The following is a 13,605-nucleotide window of genomic DNA, read 5'->3' as shown; positions in this document are numbered from 1 at the left end:
GAATTAAGGTGCAGACAAATGGCATATCTTTTTGGATTGTGTTAGGTTCGTCCTTGATACGAGGAAGGATTAGAATTAATTAGGTTGCGTTAACAGGTCACCTACGTTATCAAAAGTTCCATGCTACCGCTATTTGGGTACTTTCCTGGATACTCACTATTTATTGTTTTTTAAAGAATAAAAAATATATAACACTAAACAAATATACACCCGATTGTCATGCATCATGCATGTAACTTGTCAGACATTCACCTTCGCTAACTCTACCACAAGCGGGTTAATAAGTTTACATTTTGAATTTTTTTAAGAGTAAGGGTGCAAACTTGGTTCCGGTTAATGGTTATTGGCTAAAATAGTTAACCAAAACTAGGGTAGCCGATTGGTCAATTTTAAAAACCGAAACCAATAACTGGCTATCGATTATCTGTTTATGTAATAATCACCGGTTATCGGTTGGTAGTTAGTTATTTGAATTGATAACCAAATCTTTAAAAAATTGGGTATTTTGGGCTTATTTTGGGTATTTGACCTACTTTTTGGACTTAATTTAGCCATTTTTTAAAAAACGATTAAAACTTTTTTGGCCTAATAAGCTAGGTTGTTCACAAAAAAAAAAAAAAAAAAAAAAAAAAAGACCTAAAGTAAACCAAGTCATTTTACAATCTAAAGAAATAAATATATTAGTTTATATACACCCGGTTACCGGTTATAACCGAGTGTATATAATTGTAAAAACCGGTAACCGGATTGGTAGAGCCAGTTACGGGGAGAAGGATCATTTCCATTTCAAATGAAATAGAGGGGATCCATTTAGTTAAAACAAGAGGACATTTTTGTCCAAAATATTTGCTTTAGACAAAAATACCCTCTTGTTTCCAACCGCTTTTAAAAGTGGTTGGCCGGTTACCAGTTATTTCCAACCACTTTTAAAAGGGGTTGGCTAGTTAGCCAATTACCGATTGTTAGCTGGTAACCGGTTTGTGGCCGGTTATAAGCGGCTGGATTTACACCGCTACTCAAAAGGAGAAAGACTTTTAAGATAGTCGAAGAGATTCGCCAATATTAGGCAATTGGAGGGCACTACAAAAAAAAAAAAAAAAAAAAAAAAAAAAAACGAGATTTAGTGACATGTCTATAATAACTTTTTTTTTTTTTTTTTTTTTTTTTTCACGTCACTAGTTGGTGATGTGTCCATTTCTCACAAGTCACTATTCTTTTAGTGATGTGTTGAAGTTCAGACTTCACTAATTAGTGACGTGTTAGATAATAACACGTCACCAATTTAAAAACAATTAAAAAAGAGAAATGCTAGATTCTAATAAAACTTTCATATTTTGCCCATCAAAATCTTAGGTGGCAAAGTGCAATGGCCCAAGTTGATGTAAAAGGGCACATTGCCGAAGTTTATGGCGAATGACACTTTGCCATGTACCTAGGATTTTGATGGGCAAAATGTGAGGGTTTTATTAGATTTTAGCATATCTTATTAAAAAAATTTTGAAAAAGAAAAAAATAAAACAAAAGAATTGAAATGAATATAAATTGGTGAGGTGCCACACTGGCATGTCACCAGACTAGTCACATGCCAATATTACACACGTCACCAAAGTTAGTGACGTGGTAAGCTGACACATCATCAAAGTTGGTGCGTGTCAACAATGGCACGTCACCAAAGTTAGTGACGTGCCAAACTTGCACACGTCACCCTTTGGAGAGTGACATGTGCAATTCCAGACGACACCAATTGGTGAGGTGTGCCAACTTGACATGTCACCAAATCTAATTCTTGACCGGTGGATTAGTGACCCACGACCCACGTCACTAATGACACGTCACCATCCAATTGGTGACGTGTTTGGCCATTGACCCGTCACTAAACCATAGTCACTAAAAACCTTTTTGTTTGTTTGTTTGTTTGTTTGCTTGCTTGTTTGTAGTGGGGCATGGGCAACAATAAAGGAATACCTTCCAAAATGAAGTGAGATAAGCCAAAAAAGCCTGCTAGCTTGGGGACCAATAGTCCAGCTAAAGCTTCCCTAGGGAGGGAAATGGATTCCATAAAATATTTCAAATGAAATGGAATTGAGCCATTTAGGTAAAAAGTTATAAAAATTGGGACAAAATTGTCCACAACTTTTAAAATTGGGAAACTTTTATCCCATCAACTTTTAAAATTGGGACACTTTTATGCCATCCGTTTCCCATAGGGAGGACTAATGTGAGTCATTCATTTAAGATATTCATTTAAGATAAATGATAAAATTCATTCTTTTAACCATATTTAAATTATCTCTATATAGCAAATTGATGAATTCATTATTGAATTTGTATGAGACTCGCATGGGTTTATAAATTTAATATTTGATTCCTTAAATTTACAAAAAAAAAAAAAATAATAATAATTAAAAGATGATTTTATAACATATCTTTTATTTTATAACATATCTTTGATTAACGTGTCTAAATTAATGTTGCGAGAGGGGCAGCAGGAAGCTGCCTCTATTAATTATTTATAAAACCATTTGTATCAACTGAAATTCTTAGAATTGTATCTTCTGACGCCATTTTGATTATTTCTTCTATTTTGCACAAATTTGTGAACCCCAAACTCATGATGTCAGAATCAACCTACGACACCAGAGCCCATGTCGTTATCAAAGAGAGCGTGTCAACTAGCATATATTGTTGTTTATTGCACTCTGATATTCTTGGTAATCGCATAAAGTTTCTCTACAACCATTCTCATTGTACCAATCTTCTTCTAGTGTTGAAAATGGCACTGGTTTAGTTGTTTTCTTTTTTTAAAATTTTTTTTATTTGCTTGCTTTCATTACAGTTCATCCTTTCCAAGTCCTAGCTATCTCGAAGAAATTCCCCTATCCTCTCTTCATCGTACCATATATGTCCTATAAATAGGAGTAGTTGTGCGTTAAGCCCATTCAAGCTTCCAAGATATTCAAACATAATGAATAGTACCAGATTTGGTTTTTCTCTTTTCATCTTCATTATTGTTTCTGCAAGCATGTTTTTGGGCAATGCACAAAACACGACAGCCCCAGTTGATGTGGGTGTGGTTCTTGACATGGATACATGGAATGGGAAGATGGGGTGGAGTTGCATAAATATGGCTCTTTCTGACTTCTATGCTTCTCATACTTACTACAAAACTAGGCTGAAGCTTAACACCAGGGACTCCAAACGTGATGTTGTTGGAGCAGCAGCCGCAGGTTCTCTCTCTCTCACAATTTTTTATTTTTTAATCCTCCACCAACATGTTCTTCTTAAGGGATTAAAACTCTTAGATGTATGAGAATATTAATAAAATGATTAAATTTATTATTTTCTTATTAACTTAAACTTTCGGTTCAAGTACAATACTGATGATTTAAACATGACATTAAAATTAAAGGTTATGAGTTTGAACCGTAACTCTATAATTCATCAGGCATCTATTTAGTTTAATATCTCACTTCTTAGGTCTCTCTTATTAAGGGGGAGTTTGGTCCCAAACATAAGGTTATAATATTTAATTAAATGATTAAATTTACTATTTCTTATCAGCTGAAACTTTTGGGATAACTGATGATTTAACACGGCATGAAAGTAAAAGTTTTGAGCTTGAACATTGTCGTTGTCGTCATTCACTTCCCAATTTAATTAAATATTTTTTGAGTTGGGTTTCACTTAATTTGGACCTACATGTGGTTCCAGTGAGTGTTAGAATATTAATTAAATGATTAAATTAATTATTTCTTATTAGCTTAAGCTTTTGAGATAAACGATAATTCAACATAGCTTTAAAGCAAAGGTCGAAAATTTGAACTTCGTTTCTATTAATTTACTAGTTATTTCAGTTAAATATTTTACGTGTTAGATTTCACTTATTAAAGAGAAGTTTGAGTTCACACATAATGTAAGAGGAGGAAGTATTAGAATATAAATCAAATTAGTAAATTAACTATTTCCTATTTTCTATTAGCTTAAGCTTTTGAGATAAGTGATAAAAGTTTAATTTAGTGCAATTCATTAGATATTCCTTTTGAAATGGACCTAGCTAGTTAGAATTTTTATTATGTACGTAGACGCAATAGGGAACATCTGGTTTGGTTTTTGCTAACATAGAAAGAAAGACCGAAGTATGATTAATCACCGGCCTGGGATGGTTCATTCGAGTGCACCCAGTAGTTAATCCAGTCATGGTTTATTCTACGAAAAAATTTATTAAATAATTCTTTTTGACAAAATGCAAAAGAAAAGGTTTTTAAAAACATTTTTAGTTGTTTGATTGTATTTGCTCATTCAGTTTCTACTCACTTTTTATATTACCCTCGTCTACTTATTGTGATTGTATTTTACACTCCATATGGTAGATTTTAATTCGAGTCAAGGTAAATAAGTGCTAGCTACCCATCTTCATCAAAATTAACCATTGAAGCTTCACTGCTTTTCTCTCGTTCTGAGAGAGAAGATTTTCCTTTTGTCTTGGTAGAAGCCAACCACCTCCTTGTGAGGTTCTCCTCCTCCTTTTCCTCTACCTCACCTCTCTCTTTCCCTTTTACACCTTTTCTCACGGATTAGCAGGTCCACCAGCTCCTCCTCCACCACCGGCATGTCTCCATACGGCCAACATGCGCCAACCCGTGTCTCACACACGCCTGCGAGTGGATCTCACTCGCTAGTGCGTGTCCCCCACATGTCGGGCACTCGCGGGCACGTGTCCCACACGTGCCAATGCGTGAACAACCTTACACTGTGCATGACACCTCCATTCCCCTCATACGCTACATCCCTTCGCTGCTACCGGTTTCTTGTGGTGGTCTCTTGCCTCCCGGCCTCCACTACCGGTGAGTGGCTTACATGCGCTGTTTTTTAACTTTTCCATGGGTTTTTCTATTCTCTGTGTTTTTCTGGCTAGTTGTTTCCCTGGTTGTGTTTGGGTTATTCCTATGCTAGAGACTTTTCCTTTCGGCGTTAGTTTGTTGGTTTTGTTTGCTATGGTGTGGCTTCTCTTCGGTCACTTTGACCAGCCTTTTTGGGTCCATGTGCTATTGTTGTGCTCCTTGTGAGGGTCCGGGAAGAGTTGAGGAACCTTTTGAAGTTCGATCATGTGATGTAGGACAACAAGGAGTTAAGAAGAAAGCTTAGGAAAGGAAATAAATCCAAAGAGGGGAAGAAGCCCAGAGAAAAGCTTTAGAAAGGGGCCGGGGGAGAAAACAGAAGAAATTTGAGAAAGGGGAAGACAAATCCATGTCTAACAAAATCTCAATTCATCATAAATTAAACTATTGATTACAATTGAAAAAGACGCTTAAATAGACTAAGACTTAAATCCTAACCCTAACCCTAACCCTAGGGCAACGCCCATTTAATGCTTACCTAATTTATGACAACCGTAATAAAATAAAATAGACTATATTAACCTGGTACAATTAAAACCTAAATCAAAGATCTTACTAACTAAAATTTAAAGACCCAAAATTAAAAACTCAATAAATTCTTGCTCTTGCTTATCTACATCATTGTGCCTCTTCTTGAGCCCTTTGCTTTGCCTCTACTAGTAGCCTTTTTGCGGCCGCTTCTGTCCTGTGAATGGGCCGGATAATTTATTTGACCAATTCCCACTGATTTCTTTGTTCCTTGTTCTATGTACTGATTTTTGATTCTTTAGGGCATATTGTTTGAGTTGCCTACCCCTTTTGTATTTTCTTATGTTGTAATTCCCCTTTTCCCTCCCCACATTGAATAGAAAAGAAAAAAAAGACAACGGTTGAAATCTTAAAGCTACGCATACTATAAACCATGGTAACATTCCACCTTTTATTTATTTTTATTTTTAATAAAGAGTAAATAAATGGATTAATTTATATTATATATATAGAGTAAATCAAGTGATTAATTATTATCATGAAGAGTAAATCAAGGGAGTAATTCATGATTTCCTATTTTTCAAATTGTGTAGATCCCGTTGTAAATGGAACTTCACTGCAGTATATTACCTGTCAAAGTGAATGTAAGAAAGATGTAGTGTCCTTTAAGTTTTTGTACAACATTAGGGTTGAACCAAGTTAATCTCTTATGGTCTTCCTTCTCTATATCTCTTCCTTTCATTTAGCATAATATTTCAATTTTTTAACACAGTAACAAAGAGGGTTAATGGAGACTTGCTTGAATCTCTTGACTCGTTTCCATTTCCCTTTCTAGTGATTTTTATTTTGACCTTGATAATCAACTATTGTTCTTTGCCTTCTTTTTCTTTCTTTAGTATTCAATAAGAAATATTGCAACTTTCTTTATGTGTATTGGTAATTTTACTTATGTATTTTTTGCTCATAACAACTTGCATTAAGAGTAAAGGATTTAACAGACTAATGGCATTTTTAGGGAGCATCTCTAGCTTGCAAATTAATAGTTGAGATAGAGGTGTCATTTTAATTGCACTGTTCTTTTTATGTGCCTTTGACGTTGGCCTGTCATGATGCATATTAAACACTAATCACTAAAAATCTCTCAAGAATTAGTAAGATATCCATAAATAAATCCAAATTAGACTTTAGTTATCAAAAGTATACTTCTACATAAAAATCATTCTTAATTTATGACCAAATACAGTCTAAGATATTTTTCCCCGGCCAGTAGCAAAATCTAGATCCATCACACTAGAGTTTACAAAACAAGACAATAATTAACATCCATATAAATAAATGGTCCAAATCCAAATGCCTTTAACCAGATCCAAGGAATTGCTCTAAGACTAATTATTCTCAAATGATTTGCAAGTTATAAACCTTTTTGAAAAAAAGTACTAAACACCTGGTTTAGCACCTGGTAAGCATCATATGTAATGAGGTTAAGGGAACTACAAGTTTATGAAAAGTAAGATATCTCATACAAGAATCATTGTAAATTAAACAACTTTATCCAAAGGGCCAATATTTTAAATACTAACTTTATCCAAAGTCACAATACAATAATCACCATTATGCATGCCGCATAGGGGTAACAATATGCCACAATGACATCAACTATGCTACAAAGAAATATTAAATATGCCAAGAAGAAGACAATCAAGTCACGTTGATATCAATTATGCCATATAGACATGAGTTGTAGTACCATAAAGACATTAGTTATTTCATAAAGACATTCAAGCATCAAATGTAAATTAAATAAGATTTTAGCTTAAATTTCTAGTCTTTTCGATTGCCTATCAAGACCACTGAACTTGGGTAGTTATGCATTGATGTAATGATGGTTACTAGATTTTAGCTTAGATTTAAAGGATTGATGACCGATCATTTTGACTTCGATTGGACATTTAATCAGATTTCTCTTTGTTTTCAAATCACAGCTCTATACCTTACAAAAAATGTAGAAGTGCATGCCATCATAGGGCCACAAAACTCGATGCAGGCCAACTTTGTCATCGACCTGGGGGAAAAAGTGCAGGTGCCCATTATATCATTCTCAGCAACAAGCCCTTCTCTTACTTCCCTTCGGAGTCCATACTTTTTCAAGTCACTCAAAATGACTCATCCCAAGTGAAAGCTATAAGTGCAATTATTGAAGCTTTTGGATGGAGAGAAGCTTTTTGATTGATGCCTTGCAAGGGATTGATACTCGTATCCCCTACCGAAGTGTCATTCCTCCATTGGCGACCGATGACCAAATTCGTCAAGAACTTTACAAGTTGATGACAATGCAAACAAGAGTGTTCATTGTGCACATGTCACATGGTCTTAGTTCTCGGCTTTTCACCAAGGCAAAAGAGATTGGAATGATGAGAGAAGGCTATGTTTGGATAGTTACCAATGGGACAGCCAATTCGTTTAGTTCGATAGAACCTTTAATCCTTGAATCTATGCAAGGGGTATTAGGTATGACGACTTATGTTTCGAAGACAGAAGAGCTTGAAAATTTTACAATTCAATGGAAAAGGAAATTCCAACAGGACAATCCAAACATTACCAATGCTGAACTAAGTGTTGTTGGCCTATGGGCTTATGATGCTGCTTCCGCACTAGCCAAGGCAGTTGAGAAAGTTGGGATCACAAATCTTGGGCTCGAGAAGACAAATGTTTCAAGTAACTTAATTGATCTTGAAACAATTAGGGTCTCTCAAAATGGCCCGAAACTTCATGAAGCTATATTGGGTGTACGATTTACAGGACTTTCTGGAGAGTTCAATCTTGTTAATGGTCAACTACAATCATCAAGTTTTGAAATTATTAATGTGAATGGCAATGGAGAAAGGGGGATTGCATTCTAGACTCCAGAAAATGGACTCGTAAGGAAATTGAATTCAGCAAACACAAGCACATATTCCACCTCGAAGAACAATCTAGGACCTATTATTTGGCCAGGCGATTCTAGCTTTGCCCCTAAAGGTTGGGAGATTCCAACAAATGGGAATAAGCTGCGTATAGGAGTTCCAGTGAAAGATGGTTTTAGTGAATTTGTTAAGGTGACACGTGATCCTATTACTAATACAACACAAGTCACTGGGTATTGTATAGATGTCTTCAATGCTGTAATGGAAAAATTGCCATACACCTTTAGCTACGAGTTTATTCCCTTTGCAATGCTTGATGGTGGAAGTGCTGGTAATTATAATGATTTGGTCTACGAAGTATTTCTTGGGGTCGGTAAAAGTCTTCTTACTATTTTTAGTAACTAAGATAACATTACTTTCCTTTGTTCTCTTTTCCTAATGCACTTTATCCGAAAAAGGATATATATATATATATATATATAAAATTGATGGAAATAAACAATTTTTCTTGACAGAAATTTGACGCTATGGTAGGAGATACTACAATCGTAGCGAACAGGTCAGCCAAAAAATGCATGGGTGTTCTTGAAGCCTTTAACTTGGGACCTTTGGATGATAAGCGGTTGTTTCTTTGTCTTCATAGGCTTTGTGGTGTATGGGTTCTTGAACACCGAATAAATGATGATTTTCGTGGGCCTCGCTTGCATCAGATTGGGACAAGCTTGTGGTACGCCTTCTCTACCACGGTTTTTTTAAATCGTAAGTTTCCTTTACTATGTTCTAATTTATTTTTATATATTACAGCAAGCGATTAAAATACTTAATACAAGGGCCCATGTGCAATATACCAACTTTAGACACTTGTATGTCGATTGCAGCTTTAAAAAATTATTTCATAGAAACCATAAAGTATGAAATTTCCATTTTTCGAGAACAATTTACTACTTATCCAGCTTGCTTCATAGAAACCATAAAGTATGAAATTTCCATTTTTCGAGAACAATTTACTACTTATCCAGCTTGCTTAACTTCCTACCACTGGGTTGAAGTGTGTATATATATATATATATATTGCTTTCATTCTCTATTATCATCTGTCAAAGAAAATAATAGTTTTATAATAGTCAACATGTTTTTGTGATATAAGATTGAGTCAAAGAGGATTATAACTAGCAAAATGGGTTGGCGGGTTGGGTTCGGGTTGACCCGCACACCAACCCCATAAGTAGGGGCAGAGCTACGATTTGAGGTATGGGGGATGAAATTTTTTTTGTTTTTTTTGGGAGATTGATGGACTTATATAAATACAAAAGTATATAAATGCACATAATCTCGTTATATGTCTGTTTGTGTGTGTTTATATAAAATAAAACCATAGAAGTCTTACATCTAATTTCATGGCATCACAAATACACAACAATATAAATAACTAGCAAAATAGCTTAGAAAAGAAAAAAAAAAAATAGCAAAATAAACTAAATATGATTTATAGGGCTTAAGAGAAACAGTAACTTTGAGCGTGAACTCTTTTTCCTAACAATGCCCATAAGCCCCAAATAACAATAAGAGAAATGCTAAGAGTCGAGTCCAAAAATGGTGCAATCATAAATGTTTAAACCATCTAATTTGTGATGTCAAAACAAATATTGTAAACTTAAATGATGACAAAATAACTGTTTAAAAAACTGATTGTTGGTTAGAAGCTACTCAAAGCACCCAAACCATTTAACTTTTTTCTTTCACATATTCAATCAAAGTCCTAAATCAAATTGAGTTTTTAGTTAGAAGCGAACTAGAATATAGAGGGAAACTAAATGAATTGGGTATTTTAGGTTTTTTATTATGAAAGAGGGGGCAAAGTTTAAAAAAATAATAATAATAAAATTAAAAGTGAACAAACATATATTTTTTTTTTGTGGGGGAGCAAAACTATAAAAAATAATTAAAATGGGCACATTATTTTGGGGGGAGCAAAACTAAAAAAAAAAATAAAAAATAAGAGGACACAAATATTATTTTGAGGGGAGAAAAATATCATTTTGGGAGGACAAATTTATAAAATGGGTAGATTTTTAAGGCAATTTAAGAAAATTTGTAAATATTTTTGGGGGACATTCATTCCCCCACCCCAAGCTACAGGTCTGCCCTTGCCGATAAGGGTAAACCTAAATACGATCCATTTAGCTAAACGAATCTTATTTGTAAACTTGAACACGACTTGCTTACCTGTTTTATAAATGGATCAGAAACTTGTTGATACGTTTGACTCGTTTAGACCCAAACGCGACCTATTTAACCTGTTTAACCAAACTTAACATGACCCTTTTGACACGTTTGACATGCTTCAACATGTATTTATTAATTATTATATAAAAATATATATAATTTCATAAATGGGTCAAGCGGGTCAAACTATTTGTGACCCAACCTGTTTATGCCAAACCCAAACCCTATAATTTTATGTTGGGCAATGGGTTCGCTAGTCATGTAAAAAATTGCCACCTCTAATTTTAAGTAAATAAAATATGATTAATTAGGATATTAGAGTTATTAATATAAATTCCTAGGGTATACGGAATAAAAAGTCAATTAGTGGTTTAATAGTATTGAATCAAACCTGGAAAGACCCAAAAAGGATAACACATGATAAAATAAGAAATTTCTATTCAGAACTCACTAGTACACAAGAATCTTACAAGTGTATCACATTCACACCAAACGCAAAAAAACTTCTCAATTACTAATACAAACCTTTTCTCTTAGGATATGACACACACAACACCCTTTCTCTCTTGATTTTTGACACACAATACTCATGACCAACACACAACAGACACTTTCTCTCGTACTATAATTCCACTCATGCATTAATGGCATCACACTATTTCTTGAATTGTGTTTTTGACACACACGTTAACATACATAGCCCGTGCCTCCTTATACATTTGATGTTAGCTGACGTTTATGTACTTTCCGACTGGTCCTTTAGTCGACTTAGTGAGCTATCCATGACCTATTAGGAAGAAACGTGAGAAAGAGATTGGGTAAGACAAGTGGTGGAAGACGGCAAGAGGTGAAGAAAATGAGTGGAAGAATAATGTGGAGAAAGAAGAGCAAGACAGAGAGGGAAATAAAACTCATTGGAGGGGAATGTAGTGTTGGGCTATGAGGTGTGGTTGTTGGAGAAGGCATGTAGTGGAGGGAAAATTCTAGAGAGAATGAGGTCATGCTGCTGTTGTTCAACACTCCCCCTAATCACTCAATGACTCTGCTTGATCTTCATACAAGAAATCATTCTTCATATCCATGTTTTATACCTTCTATAATTTACTGGTTGCCAATACTATCAAAGCAACCTAAAGTATTCTTAACTACAAGACTAAAGGTTTTATCAAAATCCAATCCACACTATTGAGAGAATCCTAAAGCCACTCGCAACACCTTATACCTTTTACTCAATCCCTGTCGACAAGTCTTCACTTTATCAACTCATTGGCATGAAATAGGTGTAACATTCTTTGATTTTGGAAGTATGATTATCTTTAATGCAAATACTTTTTCATTCATTACTTTTCTCCATGCTGTGCTTTTAGCTTTTTGTTCAATGCAACACTCTTTCCATTTTTTTTTTTTTCAAAACTATAAACACTACAAAAAAATCAATTTTTTGCTGACACAAGTTTCCTGACATGTTAGACCATCTAACACGTTAGGAAATCCTCCTGACGGGGCATTTTTGACGTGTTTCATGCGTGAAAAATATGGGTGTCAGGAAATGAAAATTCCTGACGTGCCAATTTTAACACATCAGAATTTTTTGACGTGTTAAAATTGGCACGTCAGAAATTTTCCTGGCGTGTCACTTTCTGACATGTCAATAATTATTGACGTGTCAAATTTTGACACGTCAGGAAATTTAAAATTATTAAAAAATAATAATTTTTCTTTTTTTAATTTTTTTCTGGAATTTTTTTTTAATTAAAAATATTTTTTTAATTCTGGAACAGTACGTCTTCTCCCCTAGCTCTCCCTGATCTCTTCTTTCCTCCATTTTCACTCTCTCTCTCTCTTCTTTCCTTCATTTTCAAAAACCCAAACCCAAAAAATCAATAAAAAATCAAAAACCCAAATCAAAAAATAAACCTTATCCTTCTTCGATCTTCTTCTCTTCAAATCAAAAATCAAAAATCTCTCAAATCAAATCAAAATAAACTAAATCAGAGCTTCTTCAAATCAAAAATCTCTCTTCTTCGATCCTCTTCTCTTCTTGTTTTTTTTTTTTTTTTTTTTTTTTTTTTTTTTTTTTTTTTTTTTCAGATCTGCTTCTCTTCTCCTCTTCTTTTTCTTCTTCTTCCTCTTCTCTCTAGAGGGAGCTAGCCAGCTGCATCTGCTGCAGAGAGAAGAGGCTAGGGAGATTGAGAGAGGAGAGAGAGAAAGCTGAGACTGGAAATAAAAGAAAAAGGACCAAAAGAAGTTGAATATATAAAAGAATTATTATAAAGGGAAAAGAAGAGGGAAAGAAGATAGGGAAAAAGAAGGAAAAAGTTGAAAATCCCGCTTGTTTTTTGATATCAGGTTTCTGACGTGCTAAAATTAGCACGTCAGAAATTTTTGACGTGTTAAAAATAGCACGTCAGGAATCTGACATAAAAAAAAAAGGTGAATATATATAATATAAATAAACCTAATATAAAAAATATATATTTATTTATTTATTTCTGAAACATATAATATATATATATTTAAAAGAAATTCCTGACGTGCCAAATATGGCACGTCGGGATTTCTTTTATTTTATTTTTTTATTTTTGTCTTCATTATTCTTCTTCTCTCCCTTTCTTAATTAATTCATTCTTCTTCTCTCCCTTTTTTTTTTCTCTCTCTGCACATAGGCTTCTATTCTTCTAATTTTTTTTTTTCCTTTTCTTTTTCCTCCCCCAAGTTTCAACACACCGTAGTGTGCACGTACAGTACCTTGCAATTTTTTTTTCCTTCTCTCTCTGCACGCTAGCTTCTAGCTATCTTCTTCATTTTAATTTTTTTTTTTTTTTTAATTCCTGACGTGCTGAAACTAGCACGTCACGTGCTAGTTTCAGCACGTCAGGAAGCTGTAAAAAACAAATTGAAATATATATAATATAAACATATTTTTTATAGATTGCCGACGTGCTAAAAATGGCACGTCAGTAATTTCTGATGTGCCATTTTTAGCATGTCAAAAACCTGATATATATTTTTTTAAAAAAAAATTGAATTTAAATTTCCTGACGTGTCAAATATTGACACGTCAGGAAATACTGACGTGTTGAATGTAACACGTCAATAAATATTGACGT

General features: G+C 34.2%; 1 pseudogene; it reads left to right on the top strand.

Annotated features, from left to right (window-relative positions):
* The first annotated feature begins 3,022 nt into the window (after window positions 1–3,022).
* Window positions 3,023–13,605, top strand: part of LOC132185170 (glutamate receptor 2.8-like) — a 22,822-nt pseudogene continuing 12,239 nt past the window's right edge.

The sequence above is a fragment of the Corylus avellana genome, chromosome ca6, assembly GCF_901000735.1.
Source record: "Corylus avellana chromosome ca6, CavTom2PMs-1.0".
In the NCBI taxonomy this organism is placed as follows: domain Eukaryota; kingdom Viridiplantae; phylum Streptophyta; class Magnoliopsida; order Fagales; family Betulaceae; genus Corylus; species Corylus avellana.
This window is presented reverse-complemented; position numbering and strand designations above follow the sequence as displayed.